The sequence below is a fragment of the Polypterus senegalus genome, chromosome 7 (assembly GCF_016835505.1).
Source record: "Polypterus senegalus isolate Bchr_013 chromosome 7, ASM1683550v1, whole genome shotgun sequence".
Lineage (NCBI taxonomy): Eukaryota > Metazoa > Chordata > Cladistia > Polypteriformes > Polypteridae > Polypterus > Polypterus senegalus.
In genome coordinates this window covers 141,895,527-141,914,336 of record NC_053160.1, presented here as the reverse complement: position 1 = coordinate 141,914,336, position 18,810 = coordinate 141,895,527, and the positions used below count along the sequence as shown (strand labels likewise).

Genomic DNA, 18,810 nt, shown 5'->3' with positions numbered 1-18,810 from the left:
TTTTTTTTTCCTTGCATGCTGTCCATAGAGGTTCGCTTCATTTATTGTCCTTCACGCAGTGTCCACTTTCCACAGATATTACTTGCACTAAACCAGAAACACTATGCATGCCTCTTTTTCAATGCAATGTTGCATAAATAGCAAATTTTACATAGCTTTTTTTGAGGACGGCTCCTAACCACTGTTGCAAATGTGTTTCAGCTGATGCTCTGTAGCCTGCTGTTGCTTTTGTACCTGCTTCCATGTTGATGAAGTCTCACAATCTGGTTTCTTAATTGTTCAAGAAATTCTTTACCATGTAGAGCCATATTTCATTAGAGACAACCCTGGCCAGAACTGAGAAAGTTGGGGTGTTCACAGATTGTTTTAGAACCTTTTTAATGCAATTAGCCTTATTTGGAAATCACAGATGTACTCACTTTTGTTGCATTGAGTTTATATCATGTCATCTGTGTTTTCAACATAGTCTGTCTAACCTGTATGTTTTTTTTAAGTATCCATAATATTTAACACCCAATACTACAAATTGAATTTAATACTATTATTGAAAGATGATACCATTTTGTTATATACTGTAACATGACATTCCCAAACCAGATTTATCCAAATTAAGGGTGTCGGGACACCAGAGCAAGACCAGAAACAGCTATGGATAGGGCTGTAGTCCATTACACTGTCTTATACACATAGCTATACTCACATTTGAGACATCTGAGAATTTAGAAAGTGGATATTGGTGGATATCAGAGTACCTAGGGGAAACGTCACACAGACACAAGGAGAATGTGCAAGCTCCAAATAGACAATAGACAATGTGAACTTGGCCCCGGACACAGACAGACGGACATCGTAAGTTCACCCAACACACTTTTATTTACAATATTTACACCAAGTTATCGTGCACTCACACCCCAGTGCCTCTTGCACCGATTCCCCAAAAGTCCAGGGCTCACAGTCACTGTGCCTTTGTTCCTGACGCCTCCTGTCCTCTCTCCAGCTCCGTCAATACTGCCTCCCAACTTCCACCAATGACTGGAGGGAGGCGGCCCCTTTTATGGGAACACGGATGGGCTCCAGCTGCTCCCCGGCAATTAGCACTAGCCACACCCCTGTGTGGCAGAAGTGCCGGCTGTGCACCCGGCGACCACACGGGATAAACCGGCATCGGGGTGCCTCCTGGCGGTGGCCACGGGTCCCTACAGGGCTGGGCTTCCAAGCCCTCTACCCGCGGCCCCCAACAGAACCAGGACAGACGCCCCCTCGCGGTCTGGAGGAAGAGGCACAAGCCCTCCTCTGGTCCTCCAAGGCGTCCCTGCCGGGCTCCAGCCCCGGCCGGCGACCACACGGGATAAACCGGCATTGGGGCGCCGCCAGGTGGTGGCCACGGGTTCCTACAGGGCTGGGCTTCCAAGCCCTCTACCCGCGGCCCCCAACAGAACCAGGACGGACACCCCCTCACGGTCTGGAGGAGGAGGCACAAGCCCTCCTCACATCCTCCTGGGCGTCCTGGCCGGGCTCCAGCCCCGGCCGGGGACCACAACAATGACTGCGTGTGGGATTGAACCTCTAACCCTGCATCTTTGAGACTACAGTATTAACCAATGTGCCACTTGTAATTATATACTGTATATAAATTCTATATAATCTATTGCCATTTCACCAATATAGTATCTTTTGTTACTGAGTAGACTTACTATTTAAGCTGCATTTTGTCTTAGAAGCTAATACATTACATTTTTAAGAAGTGCTGAACTTTAACTGTCATCCATTCTAGGACTTTACGGTGGTAACAAGAGGTGTTAGACCAAGTCTGGCTATATCCAGGTGGGTAGAGCTTACCTAAAGTTAACTGTTAAATACTAAATAAATACTAAAGAGGTTGGCAACATTTATAATATTAGTTTTACTTCATAGCATTCTGTCATATTGTACAGTTTTCTTGAATGTCTCAAGTAATGTCTTGACATTCATCAAAGTACTTTTTCTTTAAACCAATTTTCTTCAGCTGATATCTGTCCATGGAAATCAATATTTAGGGAGTTTATTGCAGGGCTGAATGTCCAACTTATGCTAACTTTTGAAAATGTTTATCCGTATTCAACAAGCAGCACACAATCTCTGCTAAAAGAAAACTTTCTTAAAATGAACACCATATATTTTACAAAGGAAATGAAGCAGTGTTGTCTTTTGTTAATTACTTTTACATTGTATTAACTAAAACAAATTACATTGCATAAAATGTAGTAAAATTAAAGAGGTCAAATTGTTTTAGCTGACATGAAGTTAAAGTACACCGTTTTATCACTAACTGCATTATTTCATTTTGAGTTAGTATTTCTGATGAATTTAACTATAGTATCTCCTGTCACAAAAAAGCATGTGAGGAATTTCTTCAGTAATCATAACATATAGTAGTGCCTTAGACAAAGCTATGGTAGACATGTGGAATCATAAATATTGAATTGTGTTAACAATAGAAAATATTCTGTATAATATAAAGAAAAAAAGCATCTCTTCTATGTATTGTTCCAAATCAGCCACTCTCACCACTCTTTAGCTTTCTTACAAATGTTTGGACACTGTTAAACTGTTACTTGGCTCTGAGGCTAAGGATCTTTGCTGGTATCTGGAATGCTGCTGGTTCAAATCCCTTTACAGCCAGAAGGGATCCTACTCTGTTGGGCGCATGAGCAAGGTTCTTAAACTAAACATCTCTCCAGGGCCATTGTTTAATGGCTGACCCTGCACTCTGAACCCCAAAGGTCACACGAAAGGCAATTTTCCCCTTGGGGATTAATGCAGCATACCAGACTGACTAGGATCTTGACAAGGAATGTGTCATTGATATTATGTAGTGACCCAAAATATTATACGGTCATAAAAGTAATAGATGAATTGAATTAGATTTTAAAAATTGGTCAGACAAATAAAACTCAAAACAATGTAGTTGTTCATGTGCTCACCAGTCCAATATTTATTGTCTTGGATGTTGAATGTATATTAAAAATTAGAATTTATAGTTGGTGCAGACACTGGAGACTCTTAAAAAACTGCAGGGTCTACAGAATGCCCAGTTTGTGAATTCTTGTTGCTGCTCCGAAGATCCAGCTGAAGTCCAGTAGGCTACCACCTTACTAGGAAAATGAGGCTGGACCTGGCCAGACTCCCAGATCAGGCTGTTTCTAATTAATTTGCATATTGTTTTTGTGAAGAACTTACATACTTGGATGTGACTGATGATCCTAATTTGATGTGAGAGACTTTCTGTGACAAGACCCTGAAGGTTGCTGAGGATTGTATTGGTATTACCAGTGTTCCCAGAAGGAGGTGTTTCAACTCACAGGGCCCCCTGGATATCATCAAGAGGAGTCGCAGGGCACAGCTTGATGGCAACTCCGGTCTGTACTGGGAACTGAGAAGGATGGCTGCAAGGGCTCTGATGGCAGATAATGAGGCATTTGTTAGAGGAATCTGTGAGTAAGTGACCCACCTCCTGCTTACTTAGGAATCAAAGCATTACACGCATCTGAATCTGTTTCTTGAAGAATCACAGTCAGGGCGGCCAGTGGAACAGTCCTTACAGATGACACTACAGTTGTGACCTTCTAAGCTGGCTGTTTTGAGCAGCTGTTTAAAACTGATACTCCGGCTAGGACTTTGGATATCTCTGGGTCCACGGTTCTTGAGGCTAATCCTCCAATTAGCTGTGAACCACCCAATCCCACTGAGATTGCACAGGTGGTGAACCACCTGAGGGTACGGGGGGCTGCAGGGATCTCTGTTATCCGGGGTGAACTTCTCCACACTGGTGGTAAGGCTGTTCTCTTTGCATTGCAAGCAATTTTTGCTTCTATTTAGGAAATGGCCATCATCCCAACTGACTGGAAAAAGGGACTTCTTGAACCTGTCTGTAAAGGGAAGGGTGATTGTCTGGAGTTTGGCAATTACAGGGGAATAACACTGCCCTTGGTGCTGGGTAAGGTCCTTGCTAGGGTCATCTTCAGTAGGATCTGTTATCACTTGCTCACCTACCAGCGTCCTGAGCAGTTTGGTTTTACACTTAAAAAGTCTACCATTGACCACATCCTGGCACTGAGGATTCTCATGGAGCACAAACATGAATATTGGCAGTGTTTCTTTGCAGCCTTTGTTGATTTTTGTAAAGCATTCGGCTCAATTGATCGAGCTGTCCTGTGGGACATCCTGACTTTGCAGGATCCCCTCAAAGTTGCTGGATATCATGGCTGTCCTGTACACTGGTTCTGTGAGTGCTGTGCAGAGAGGAGGCATAAACTATGTGTTTTTCACAGTTCATTGTGGGGTTCATCAGAGGTTTATTCTTGTTCCTACTCTGTTCATTGCTTGCATGGACTGGGTGTTGGACAGGGTAGTGGGGACCACTTGGGCACAGCCATTAGCAGTGTGTCTGTCTGCGGAGAAAGTGTCAACCTTTTCAAGAGGTTTGCTTACCTCAGCAGCAACATTCATGCCTCTGGTGACTCTTCCTATGAAGTCAGTAGACGGATTGGGAGAGCATGGCGGGGTCATGAGGTCGCTGGAAAGGGGTATGTGGCACTCTTGATATCTTTGCCATAGGACGAAGTTCCAAGTCTTTAGAGTCCCGGTGCTTCCTATTTTGCTATATGGTTGAGAGACATGGATGTTACCCAGTGACCTGAGATGGAAGATTGGGCTCCTTCGATACTCTCTTTGGAGAATCCTTGGGTACCGCTGGTTTGACTTTGTGTCAAATGAGCGGTTGCTCATGGAGTCCCAAAAGAGGCACATTACTTGTATTGTGAGGGAGCACCAGTTATGACACTACGGTCATGCGGTGTGATTCCTCGAGGGTGATCTGGCTCACAGGATCCTCATTGTTGAGGACCCGAGTGGCTGGACCAGGCCAAGGGAATGTCCATGCTTTGATTTTTCTTATATTAACTTCGAGAAAGCTCAGTGCCTTTGGAAGCGAGCTATTGATCAGGTTAATAAAATATCCACACATACAGAAACAACTGTATTAAAGTCCACCAAGGACCACTGTATAACATAAAGCATCTAAATCACTAATGTGGTAGAAATCAAACATATTAATTAAAGAAAGGAGCGTATCCTCTACTAAGACAAGTTGACACACCAAAATACAATCCACCTTCAAATTATTCTCTCACACTAACAACTTACTTGTTTAACAAAAGTAAATGCGACGATTTTATTCACATTTGCAAACCAGTTATGTTTCCTTCTACACTGAAATGGGCTAGTGCTGTGATATAAATAAACTTTTTAAACATACAATGAATGGATATAATGCTCAGTATAATAACATTTTAAAAGAATAGTTACTCCTTTTTGTCCACTTTCTTTGTAAAAATGTTTCATTTAATAATTGGAAAAATATACAAACCGGATTCCAAAAAAGTTGGGACACTAAACAAATTGTGAATAAAAACTGAATGCAATGATGTGGAGATGGCAAATGTCAATATTTTATTTGTAATAGAACGTAGATGACAGATCAAACTTTTAATCCGAGTAAATGTTTCATTTTAAAGGAAAAATATGTTGATTCAAAATTTCACAGTGTCAACAAATCCCAAAAAAGTTGGGACAAGTAGCAATAAGAGGCTGGAAAAAGTAAATTTGAGCATAATGAAGAGCTGGAAGACCAATTAACACTAATTAGGTCAATTGGCAACATGATTGGGTATAAAAAGAGCTTCTCAGAGTGGCAGTGTCTCTCAGAAGCCAAGATGGGTAGAGGATCACCAATTCCCACAATGTTGCGCAGAAAGATAGTGGATCAATATCAGAAAGGTGTTACCCAGCAAAAAATTGCAAAGACTTTGCATCTATCATCATCAACTGTGCATAACATCATCACAATCTCTGTGCGTAAGGGTCAAGGCCGTAAAACCATACTGGATGCCCGTGATCTCCGGGCCCTTAAACGACACTGCACCACAAACAGGAATGCTACTGTAAATGAAATCACAGAATGGGCTCAGGAATACTTCCAGAAACCATTGTCAGTGAACACAATCCACCGTGCCATCCGCTGTTGCCAGCTGAAACTCTACAGTGCAAAGAAGAAGCCATTTCTAAGCAAGATCCACAAGCTCAGGCGTTGTCACTGGGCCAGGGATCATTTAAAATGGAGTGTGGCAAAATGGAAGACTGTTCTGTGGTCAAACGAGTCACGATTCGAAGTTCTTTTTGGAAATCTGGGACGCTATGTCATCCGGACCAAAGAGGACAAGGACAACCCAAGTTGTTATCAACGCTCAGTTCAGAAGCCTGCATCTCTGATGGTATGGGGTTGCATGAGTGCGTGTGGTATGGGCAGCTTGCATGTCTGGAAAGGCACCATCAATGCAGAAAAATATATTCAGGTTCTAGAACAACATAGAACATTTGGCGCATCATAAAGAGGAAGGTGCGACAAAGAAGGCCCAAGACGATTGAACAGTTAGAGGCCTGTATTAGACAAGAATGGGAGAGCATTCCTATTTCTAAACTTGAGAAACTGGTCTCCTCGGTCCCCAGACGTCTGTTGAGTGTTGTAAGAAGAAGGGGAGATGCCACACAGTGGTGAAAATGGCCTTGTCCCAACTTTTTTGGGATTTGTTGACACCATGAAATTCTGAATCAACATATTTTTCCCTTAAAATGATACATTTTCTCAGTTTAAACTTTTGTTCCGTGATTTATGTTCTATTCTGAATAAAATATTAGAAGTTGGCACCTCCACATCATTGCATTCAGTTTTTATTAACGATTTGTATAGTGTCCCATCTTTTTTGGAATCCGGTTTGCAATTGAAAAAACAGAAAACATGTACAACAAGAGCTGCAAATGTTGCACTGAGACACACTACATCTTTTCTGGACGGGATTTTTTTTGGATTTTTTTGGAAGCAGATTTAGAATGGGGGTTTCGATGTGAATAGTGAACTTTGAATGCCTATATAAGAAAAGTCTTCAGATGGACATTAGTGATTATGAAAAGGAAAGGATTGGTTTACAGTTAAGTAATAAAAGCCTGCAATACAAAGTCAAAGTTAATAAATGCAGTATAAGTCATATAAGTAATGTTTTGCTACGGTAATTTCAGTCCAAATCTATTAATGCAAAGAGAGCAGTACTGAAAAAAGAAAAAAATAATATGATAAAAAAGAATTTGGCTTTCTGGCCATGGGGCCCTGCAGACATTTTGGTTAAGGACACCACATTTACTGCAGTGGTCTGGCGCCCTGCCCGGGGTTTGTTTCCTGCCTTGCACCCTGTGTTGGCTGGGATTGGCTCCAGCAGATCCCTGTAACCCTGTAGTTAGGATATAGCGGGTTGGTTAATGGATGGATGGACAACACATTTACTGAAAGATCAAAACAACTGGATTTTCTTTAACCATTCTGTTACTAGAATCATTGTCAGCATGCACAGCTATCTTTAGGTTAAGCCTTAGGTTATCCTGTAGAATTTATAGTTACAGTTTTTATTATCATATTTATTACAAGACTATTATTAGCCTTTTACCACAATGCTTCAAAATTGATTTGAGTACCGTTTGGAGTGTAGTTTAATTTTCAACAAACTTAGCGTTTTTAGTTTATCCTCACATATTCAACTTTAATCCTCTCTGTCATCATTTCTTCTGTAATTTGTGACACGCATGTGCTTTTTTAAGAGCAGTTGCTTTTTCTTTGTTATAACGGGTTGGATAATGGATGGCTGGATCATTCATTATATGTCAAGTCTTTTTCAATATATTTCCACTTTTAAACTCCTGGACTGTGGCATAATCAAATACAAAGTGTCCCTTCTAAAATATTTTCTCTGGAATTTTTGTAAAAGTCCTACAACTTTGTTGAACTATGATTTGTTTTACAACCAAAGGAAAAATAGTCATAGTATTAAATTTTCTCCATTTCTTTGTAGTATACATTTTAATGACAGTAAAGTGAATTACAATTTCTGATTTTTGCAGAAATCAACTTTAACACTAGAATCTCTGAAGCTTACAAAAAAACTTGTAATCCCGGGCCAACTTAAACTGCTTTGCACCTCTCCATCAGTGTCTTTTGTTTTGCCAATGTGTCGATCAGCACAAGCAGCCTGATGTCCTATCCCACCTACCGACGGAGTTCAACTCGGTCAAAAAGTTCTCCCAGCTCAAGTCTTGTTGTGAGGTGCCTGGAGTTTTACTGGGTAAATAACATATCGTTATTTGGAACACATTCATTTGTGTGTTCAGTGTCTACAATGTTCTAAGTGTAGGATGACAGGAAATGCGAGAAATGTTGAACACATACCTTAAACACAAACTTTTTTTATGTTTTAGTTGTAACAACAAAATTTTGACATGAAATGTATAATGTGTGAAAACTGAAGTCCAAATATCAAATAAACACTTTCACAAAAGGTACACATAAAACAAAACGAGTGCACTTTTATTCAAAAATATAATCGAAGAAAAAAAATTGGATTAGGGTACGACACTCACATGGCTGCTTGGGTACAGCAGCAAGAACTGCTGAATTGTAATCAAGAGGTCTCAGGTTTGATCCTGTTCCTACTGCTGTATTTAGGCAAGGCTTCCCAACTGGTCAAAAACTATTGCCACCTATGCTTAAGTACATAAAAAGTATCATAAAAATCTAGATTAAAATATTTGCTGTCTTGGAAAAGAAAAGTTAAGTAACTAGATGTTGGGGTACAGTTTATTTGAGCCTCTGTACCTCTTACCACTGGAATTACCAGAACCTACAAAAAAACTCGTAGATCTGTCCCACCTTAAATAGCTTCGCAGTTCTCCATCAGCGTCTTTTGTCCTGTAAATGAGTTGATAAGCAGCAAGCAGCCTGCTATCAGATCCCCCACCGGCACACAGTTTTCTCAGCTCAAATCTATTTACATGCATGTAAGTTGATTGGAATTGTATAGAGTGAGAAGTCAAGCAAATCACACCTTTTATAAATACTATGTCGTTATTTGGAACACATGCATTTCATGTGTGTTCTGTGTCTACAACAATCTATGTACAGTAAACACATCGTTTAAACAGAAAAGTTTTTCATGTTTTAGTAATAATTGACAAAATGTAGACATGAAGTGTATAATGTGTTAAGCCTGATTTCCAAATATCAAATAATATAACATGTAGCAGCTGGTGTAAATGTATGATACATGTAAAGGTTAGCTTTTTTTTTTTTTTTATTCAGTTTTATTCTCTCAGTCAAGTTTACGATCCTACCCTCCCACCCAGTATGACACTGCTGTTTTCACATAAAGACATGCTATAGCTCTGCAGTCTACTTCTGACTTAACACTGTAGGAAGTAAGTAAATAACATTCGATTTGGCTCTTATATATAAAGTACAGCGACGGCAGCTTCCACCTGCAGCTATAGACTCTTCAGTACACAAGCAACTCTCCACGCTAGTATTTAGATCTGGAAAGTGTATGTGCCCCAAAAAAAGTTTAACTGCATTCTTGCACTTTTGCCATCACTGTACTTTGTATATGTACATGGGAAGCTCTGCAGTCTACTTTTGACTTTATGCTGTAGGAAGTAAGTAAATGAATAAAGGTAAATAAGTAAATAACATTCGATCTGGCTCTTATATACAAAGTACAGCAATGGCAGCTTCCACCTTCAGCTATAGACTCTCCATTCTAGTGTTTAGATCCAGACAGTGCATGTGCTCAAAACATTAACATTTATATGTTACTTACATCTTGCCTGAAGAAGGGGCCTGAGTTGCCTTGAAAGCTTGCATATTGTAATCTTTTTAGTTAGTTTAGTAAAGCTAACCTTTACGAGTATCATACATTTACACCAGCTGTTACAGACTGAAACCAAATGTATGTTTTTATTCTAAAATAGTAAGAATAACAACTGCTCACTTCTCAAAATGGACTCGTCCGGGAACCCATGAAGTTTTGATTACCAGTGAACAGTTGATACCGTTGCGCGGTAAATGCGTGTCAGTGTCGCACCCTAACGCGGGTTCTTTTTCTGCAGTTATATTCTTGAATAGAAGCACACTTGTTCTGTCATATTTGTACCTTTTGTGAAAGTGTTTATTTGATACTAGCAAAATACCCGCGCTTCGCATTGGCGAAGTACTGCCTTAAAATTTTTATTAAGAAGAAAATTAAACCTTTTTAAACTGAGGGAAAATATACCAATAATTATTTTTTAAGGATCTCTTTGTATACTGCATTGTGAGTTCGGCCCTCCAGTTGAAATATGACCAAGCTGTGCGCTGAGCTTACTCTTGAGCATGCAACGTACAGTTGGCCATGTGAACAGTAATCTTGTTTCAAATCTCAAATCTGCTGTCATAATCGGTTTGAGTTTCATGGTTTCTTTCAATTATGACAGTATTTGTAGGACTTGTGTTGTAAAGACATTTGGCATCTGTCAAGCGTTGTAAGTATACAACCTGTTTCATCGATAACTTTACATCCAGCTTTTGAGAGTTTAAACGTTCCTAAACATCAAAGTGCCCACTACTGAAATCGTCACCTGTCAATCTAAGATGTTTAAGAGGCATTGGCGGTTGTCAAAAGGTGTAAAATATTTGGCCATTTCGTTACACTTGAAAGCGACAACCGAACAATTGTCCGGCAGCCATCAACTCACATGCAGATGCATAGGTGAAGGGCTTAAGCATTTCACTCTTCTAGTGCTCCTGTGTAGAATAATTATCTCCTGTACCGTCATCAATCCACACCTTGAACCTGTCCCAGTCATTCAATACATAAGACACAATGTTCCTCAAGAGTGAGCCTGATATGGCTGTACAATATGTAACAAAGAGAATGGAAAAGGTAGATGCCATCTCCGGGCATGGAAACCACTCGGTAAGTGATAGTTCTTTGATCGATGGTGATCATCTCAATAGACATGTTAATGGGGGTACGGTTGGAATGATAAAGGAAATGGGTACCTGAACAATGTAAAGTAAGTCTAAAATACCTACACAATAACTATAATCATAATAAACGAACAATAAAACAGCGGAGAAGCCGTGGATTAAATAAAAAGGCTGTAGTTATCAGCAGGGGAACGTGAATCCCGTGGTGAAGCAAGGAAGGGAATGTAGAGACTGGAGCGACGGATGGCCTTATATAGGCAGGCAGCCAACAACGTGGGAGGCGTTGGGATGGCGGACCCAACGCCGTCTCACACAGTGACCGAACTGCAGGCTATGGACGTATATATGTACATAAGTAGGATTCAGTTAGCGTTGGGAACCCACGTACCAAATTTCTTGAAGATGGGCCCATAAGTAACAAAGACCGTTGGAAAGTTCAATATGGCGGCCGACAGTGGCGTCATACCACCAAAATAAGTACGTACATTGGTTTCGGTTAGCACAGGGAAGCCGCCTACCAAATTTCGTGAAGATGGGGCTATGAATAAAAAAGTTCAACATGGCGGACGTTGTTGACCGTTATGACCGTTACACGTAGAATTTCGAAATGAAACCTGCTTAACTTTTGTAAATAAGCTGTAAGGAATGAGCCTGCCAAATTTTAGCCTTCTACCTACACGGGAAGTTGGAGAATTAATGACGTTGGAAAGTTCAATATGGCGGCCGACAGTGGCATCATACCACTGAAATAAGTACGTACATCGGTATTGGTTAGCGCAGGGAAGCCACCTACCAAATTTCGTGAAGATGGGGCCATTAATAAGAAAGTTCAACATGGCGGATGTTGTCAATCGCATCGAATCGCTATGACCGTTACGTGTAGAATTTCGAAATGAAACCTGCTTAACTTTTGTAAGTAAGCTGTAAGGAATAAGCCTGCCAAATTTCAGCCTTCTACCTACACGGGAAGTTGGAGAATTAGTGATGAGTCAGTCAGTGATTGAGTGAGTGAGGGCTTTGCCTTTTATTAGTATAGATTTGGAAATCAGGCTTAACACATTATACACTTTATGTCTACATTTTGTCAATTATTACTAAAACTTGAAAAAGTTAAAGTTTTAACGATGTGTTTACTGTACATAGATTGTTGTAGACACTGAACACACATGAAATGCATGTGTTCCAAATAACGATGTAGTGTTTATAAAAGGTGTGATTTTGCTTGACTTCTCACTCTATACAACTCCAAGCAACTGACACACAGGTAAACAGGCTGGAGCTGAGAAGACTGTGTGCCGGTGGAGGATATGATAGCAGGCTGCTTGCTGCTTATCAACACATTTACAGGACAAAAGATGCTGATGGAGAGCTGTGAAGCGATTTAAGGTGGGACGGATCTACGAGTTTTTTTGTAGGCTCTGGTAATTCTAGTGTTAAAACACTTCTAGTCAGAGGTTTTTGTTAAAGGGTTAAGAAAGGTTTCATTACTTGTGCAAACTGCTGAAGACAGACCTGGAAAAAGTGAGTATTTATATGCATAAACTTTTGTTTGGCTGTGAAGAAACCAAGGTTGGCGGCACAAAGAAATGTTTCACTATCTATATACACTGCTCACAAAAATTAAAGGAACACTTTAAAGAAACACATTAGATACATCAGATCTCAATATGAAGTTGGATATCTATACAAATAACGACAGGGCAATGTCTTAGGAACAAAAGGATGCCAAGTCTTTTAATGGAAATAAAAGTTTTCTGCCTACAGAGGGCTCAATTGTGTAGACACCCTAAAATCAGAGTGAAATGAAGATGTGGCAGGCTAGTCCATTTTTTCAAAAACTTAATTTCTGCTACTCAAAATGCTTTTCAGTATCTTGTGTGGCCCCCACGAGCTTGTATGCATGCTTGACAACGTCGGGGCATGCTCCTAATGAGACGACGGATGGTGTCTTGTGGCATTTCCTCCCAGATCTGTATGAGGGCATCCCTGAGCTGTTGTACAGTCTGAGGAGCAACCTGGCGGCGCCTAATGGACTGAAACATAATGTCCCACAGATGTTCTATTGGGTTTAAGTCAGGGGATCGTGAAGGCCATTCAATTGTTTCAATTCCTTCATCCTCCAGGTACTGCCTGCATACTCTTGCCACATGAGGCCGGGCATTGTCGTGCATTAGGAGGAAACCAGGACCTACTGCACCAGCGTAGGGTCTGACAATGGGTCCAAGGATTTCATCCTGATACCTAATGGCAGTCAAGATGCCGTTGTCTAGCCTGTAGAGGTCTGTGAGTCGCTCCATGGATATGCCTCCAAGATCATCACTGACCCACCACCAAACCAGTCATGCTAAACGATGTTACAGGCAGCATAATATTCTCCACGGCTTCTCCTGACCCTTTCATGTCTTTCACATATACTCAGGGTGAACCTGCTCTCATCTGTGAAAAGCACAGGACGCCAGTGGTGGACCTGCCAATTCTGGTATTCTATGGCAAATGCCAATTGAGCTCCCCGGTGCTGTGCAGTGAGCACAGGGTGCAGTAGACATTTGGGCCCTCAGGCAACCCTCATGAAGTCTGTTTCTGATTGTTTGGTCAGAGACATTCACACCAGTGGCCTGCTGGAGGTCATTTTGTAGGGCTCTGGCAGTGCTCATCCTGTTCCTCCTTGCCCAAAGGAGCAGATACTGGTCCTGCTGATGGGTTATGGACCTTCTATGGCCCTCTCCAGCTCTCCTAGAGTAACTGCTTGTCTCCTAGAATCTCCTCCATGCCCTTGAGACTGTGCAGGGAGACACAGCAAACCTTCTGGCAATGACACGTATTGATGTGCCATCCTGGAGAAGTTGGACTACCTGTGCAACCTCTGTAGGGTCCAGGTATTGCCTCATGCTACCAGTAGTGACACTGACTGTAGCCAAATGCAAAACTAGTGAAGAAACAGTCAGAAAAGATGAGGAGGGAAAAATGTCAGTGGCCTCCACCTGTTAAACCATTCCTGTTTTGGGGTCATCTCATTGTTGCCCCTCTAGTGCATCTGTTGTTAATTTCATTAACACCACAGCAGCTGAAACTGATTAACAACCCCCTCTGCTACTTAACTGACCAGATTAATATCCCAGAAGTTTCATTGACTTTATGCTATACTCTGATTAAAAAGTGTTCCTTTAATTCTTTTGAGCAGTATATATATATAATTCACTAAGGCAAGACACCCATGGAAAGCACGCCAGAAGGGGCGTGGATTCACTAAGCCGCCGACAAGTAAGACGGCCATGGTGCATGCAGGAATGAGCCACGCCCACCAACTCTAAGACCATTGGCTATGATGACAACTCGTAGAACCACGCCCACCAACTCGGACACAACGGCACAGGAAAAACGGCGTCTTTTATGTTCATCTGTCGTAGAGTCCACATGCAGCTCTGAGCCACGTTGACTGTTCATAGAGGCATGTTTCTTGCGGAAGTGAATCACTATATGCAGCTTGTAAAACAGTTTGCGAGGGGTATCCCATGGGATCCTTAAAACAATCCTTTAAAACTGAGTTTAAAACACAATGAAGGAAGCAGTCTTTAAAAACCAATAAGCCCTGTGCCTCTGTTTTATTACCGTCTCACCTGCTTCACCAATGCAGGCCCTGCAACAGTCGAGACGCTCTCTCAGCAGCTGACCTTCGCTGTGCCTGACCGGTTCACACAGAGGCACCACACAACGCGGCAGGACTATCTAAGAAGAGGCATGTTTGTCACAGATGTAAATCGCTGTATGCGGCATGTAAAACAGTTTGTCGCGGATGTGAATCATTGTATGCAGCGTGTAAAACAGTTTCCAAGGGGTTTCCCATGGTCTTAGACTTGGTGGCCGAGTCTCTGTCAGTTGCTCTTGTGACCGGGCACTTGACCAGGCAGTGTGTATGCTGCGAGTGCGAGGGTGGACGCGACAGGACCATCTAAGAAAAATCATGTCATGGATGTGAATCACTGTATGCAGTGTGTAAAACAGTTTGTTTGTCGCAGATGTAAATTGCTGTATGCAGCGTGTAGAGCAGTTTGCGAGGGGTATCCCATGGTCTTACAGTTGGTGGGTGGGTCTCTGTTAGTTGCTCTTGTGAGCAGTCACATGACCAGGCAGTGTGTGTGCTTCGAGAGCGTGGGTGGATGCGATAGCACCATTTAAGAAGATTCATATTTGTCGCGGATGTGAATCGCTGTATGCAGTGTGTAAAACAATTTGTCGCGAATGTAAAACGCTGTATTGTATGTTGCCCTCTCCAGAGTTACATCTTTTCATTCACTTACAGTCGTATACACAATGAAGTAAGCAGTCTTTAAAAATCGAGTTTTCGGTTACGACGCACGACCGCGTGCACCATAGCAAACTGTTTCACACGCTACATACAGCAATTCGCATCCGTGACAAACATGCGTCTTCTTAGATGCTCCTGCACTTTGTACACACACACGTCCCACCTCGCTACTACCGTGGTCGGGTGTCTTGGTTGATTATATATAGAAAGGCAGCAAAAACTGCACAGAGCAATGAAAAGTCTACGTGAGTCACAGGTACATCTGAACTGTGCAAACAAGACAACGACTTGAGTGACGAGTTGGAGGTGGGCACATGAGCAGGCAGTGCATACTGGACGAGAAATCAGTAGACTAGCATGACGGAGGGAGCGGAGTGGATGTCCTTCTCCTCTCCTCCCGTTCCACCCTCCGCGCCTGAGCGCCGTACGGACGATTGTGTGTTGGTTCGTTCCGTGCATTGTTACAATGTTGCTTTTCTTGCTGATTTATTATATTACCGATTTTTCAAATGTTGATTTTCTCCCTGTGCTTAAAAATCATTAGAAAACCGGCCTGATTATGCGGCATATGGTACGCCGCGGGTTGGCTAGTATTCAATATTGAGTTAAAACCACAAAGAACCTTTACCTTTAAAATTTACCTGCACTACTTAATTTAACATAATAAAAAGTAAACAACTTTAGACAACTTAAGTGTAATGTTTTCAATTGGACCTAAAACATACCTTTGACCAATTTGGTTTATCACTCCACATTGACTTGATATGCTCAGTGCTGGTCGAAGCCCACAGCAGGTATTCAGTATTATTAGACCTTAGGAACTGGATTCCCTTGGGTGTTCAGAGAATTTCCCTTCAGTTACATAAACAGCACTCCTCTGTGTACATACTGCAGACTTTAAAAAGCATGCTCCTGTAAGCTTACATACTGTAAACGTTGACTCTAATAGGTCGACCAGCTCTGGCTATAATTACCATTTCACATTTTGTGAAGTAAGTACCCCATGCTGCCCCAAGCAAGATGCCACTATTGGCGATTGCACATGTCAACCATATCAGAATCGCAACAATGCTTATGTTTGCCGACAGACACAGAAATGTTAAGAAGCGGAACACCTCATACCTCAGAAAAGCAATTAGTTGTTAACCCTTTGCTATTTCCCTGATATTTTCATGTTTGTATCACTATGAAAATGATTTTTTTTTTACATTTTGGTAACCTAGATTTTTTTTTTTAAATTTGGCAGTTTACCTGTGAAATTTGTGTCATTTCAGGTTATCCACTAGAGTCGAACTGCTTACATTTCAATAAAAGCCGGACACAATTGGGTATTTTAAAACTCTATGCATTTATATATAACACTTTCAGCTGTGTATGCATGTATAAAAATAATAAGGAAGATTGAGTGAGTGAGTGTGTACAGTGAGAAGAGGCCTCTCACTGATTGGAACATCTGGCTCTAATTGTTTTTTAAAAATGCTGGTTATGTTTGGTGTTTGCATGCATTTTACAGTAAAATAAGCATTAGGTCAATGTGTTCAGTAAACATAGTATGTTTTGAAACAAATTACTGCAGTAATAAACAAAACTGTAAACAACTTATTTCTTACTGCTATATGCCTCTTGTCATGGGTGGACATGCACAGAGGAACATGTCAAGTGTTTTCCTTCACAGCTATTGAATGAAAATAGTACAGAGAGATTTCTAGAGGGCTCAAGTAGCACTTTTTAATTGCTGCGGCTGTTTAAGTTGAATACTTATGTGAAGTAAGTAAAAATGTAGAAAACTTTATAATATGTTATACCGTAGCATACCATACCATATAATTTTCTAAACCTGCTTAATCTTGAGCAGAGTTGTTTATTCTTTAGCACCTTTGATGCCTCTTATTGTTGCTACTTTTATAATCTGCAATGAAGTGATAGTCTGAGATATAAGAACTATTACATCTTCTGAGATACAAGAAACATTACACTGTGTACCTGCAGCTTTTTGCTTATACGGCATAATCAAGACCATCTAGACCAGGGGTCGGCAACCTTTTGCTAACTGTGTGCCAACTTAAGGTTTCAAATTATTCAGAGTGCCAACATCACATATCATTTTATACAAGTCGAGGTCAATATTCTTATTTTACCATATATTTTATTTTTATATTTTAATTAATTAGTATATAGTGATATTCAATAATATGTAAAGTTGTAAACAACATTAAAAGAAATAGAGTTTCTTGAAAGATTTTTAAAAAAACTTTTTTATTATTAATGGGAGCCTTGCCCTTGCATGGTCTTGGCCAGTTGCTCAATATCGACAACATACTTTCTCACTTTGAGTTTGACACAATTTTCTGAATGTTCAGGCGTTAGGCGACTACGCTGTGGATTTAGCACTGCTTTCATGTGAGAGAAAATTTGTTCACAGGAATAGGTTGATCCAAAAGCTGAAAGAAGAGCAAAAGCAATTTTCTTCAAACAGATGTAATAATTGAAGGGATCTCCAACAGCTGAGAATAGCTGCAGACTTTTCTAGATTTTCATTTTCCAGAGACTTCCGTAGTTCAACAAATTTTGATGTCCATAATTCTGAAGATCTGAAGTCAATCTGTTGCATTTCAAAGTCATTAATATCCATCCAACTAAATAGTTCCAACTGGGTAGTTTCCAAATCAATTATATCAGGCTTAATGAGATACGAAAATAAGGATCCATGAATGTGGAAGTCTTTACTTCGTTTATCAAATTCTGCTTTGAGTACTTCAATGTACTCTTGAAGCTCATCTACATTTACTTCAAATTGATTTGAGAGATTCTTCACATTCGGAAGTACCTGAATGCTTTGATATTGATATCACAGGTAAAAATGTCTAGTTTCATTGTAAATGCTTTCCAATAGCTGAAAAGATCAAGTACTGTTTGTCCCTGTCCTTGTAATTTCAGATTAAGTTAATTTAAATGTGTGCTTATGTCAGTCAGAAACATCAACTTTAACACCCAGTTTTCATCATTCAGTTCAGGTAAATGTTTCTTTTTTTCATTAAGAAACACCTTAATAGCTCCAAGACAACTGACAAATCTATTTAAAACTTTGCCTCGACTAAGCCAGCGAACATTGCTGTGTAGCAGAAGATCTCCATATTCACACTCAATTTCTTGTAAAAGAAACTTGAACTGCCTGTGAACCAGTGAAGAATGAGAAATTATAAAGTTGACTATTTCAACAACAGTTGTCATCACAGAGACCAAATTCAGAGATGAGGTCTTTGCACATAGGCTCTCCTGGTGTATAATACAATGAAAATTCAAAAGTTTGGGCCAACATGATTTTCAAGAAGTTTTACAAATCCTTTCTTCTTGCCAACCATTGCAGCAGCACCATCGGTTGTCACACAGAATAACTTGTTTAAGTCTATGTCATGTTTAGCAAAATAACTAATAAATGCAGTCAAAATGTCTTCTGCTTTGGTTGTGTCATGATGTGGCAATAAGCAACACAACTCTTCATAAATGTGATTATTTTCAAGATATCTTGCAACCAAGGCTAAGCGAGACAAATCGTTTAAATCAGTGCTTTCGTCAAGCACAACACTAAATACTTGAGATTGTTTTAATCCAGATATTTGTT

General features: G+C 40.6%; 1 protein-coding gene across 1 annotated transcript in view; it reads left to right on the top strand.

Moving 5' to 3' along the window:
- Positions 1-18,810, top strand: part of fam172a (family with sequence similarity 172 member A) — a 716,959-nt gene that overhangs the window by 444,984 nt on the left and 253,165 nt on the right. The window lies entirely within an intron of this gene.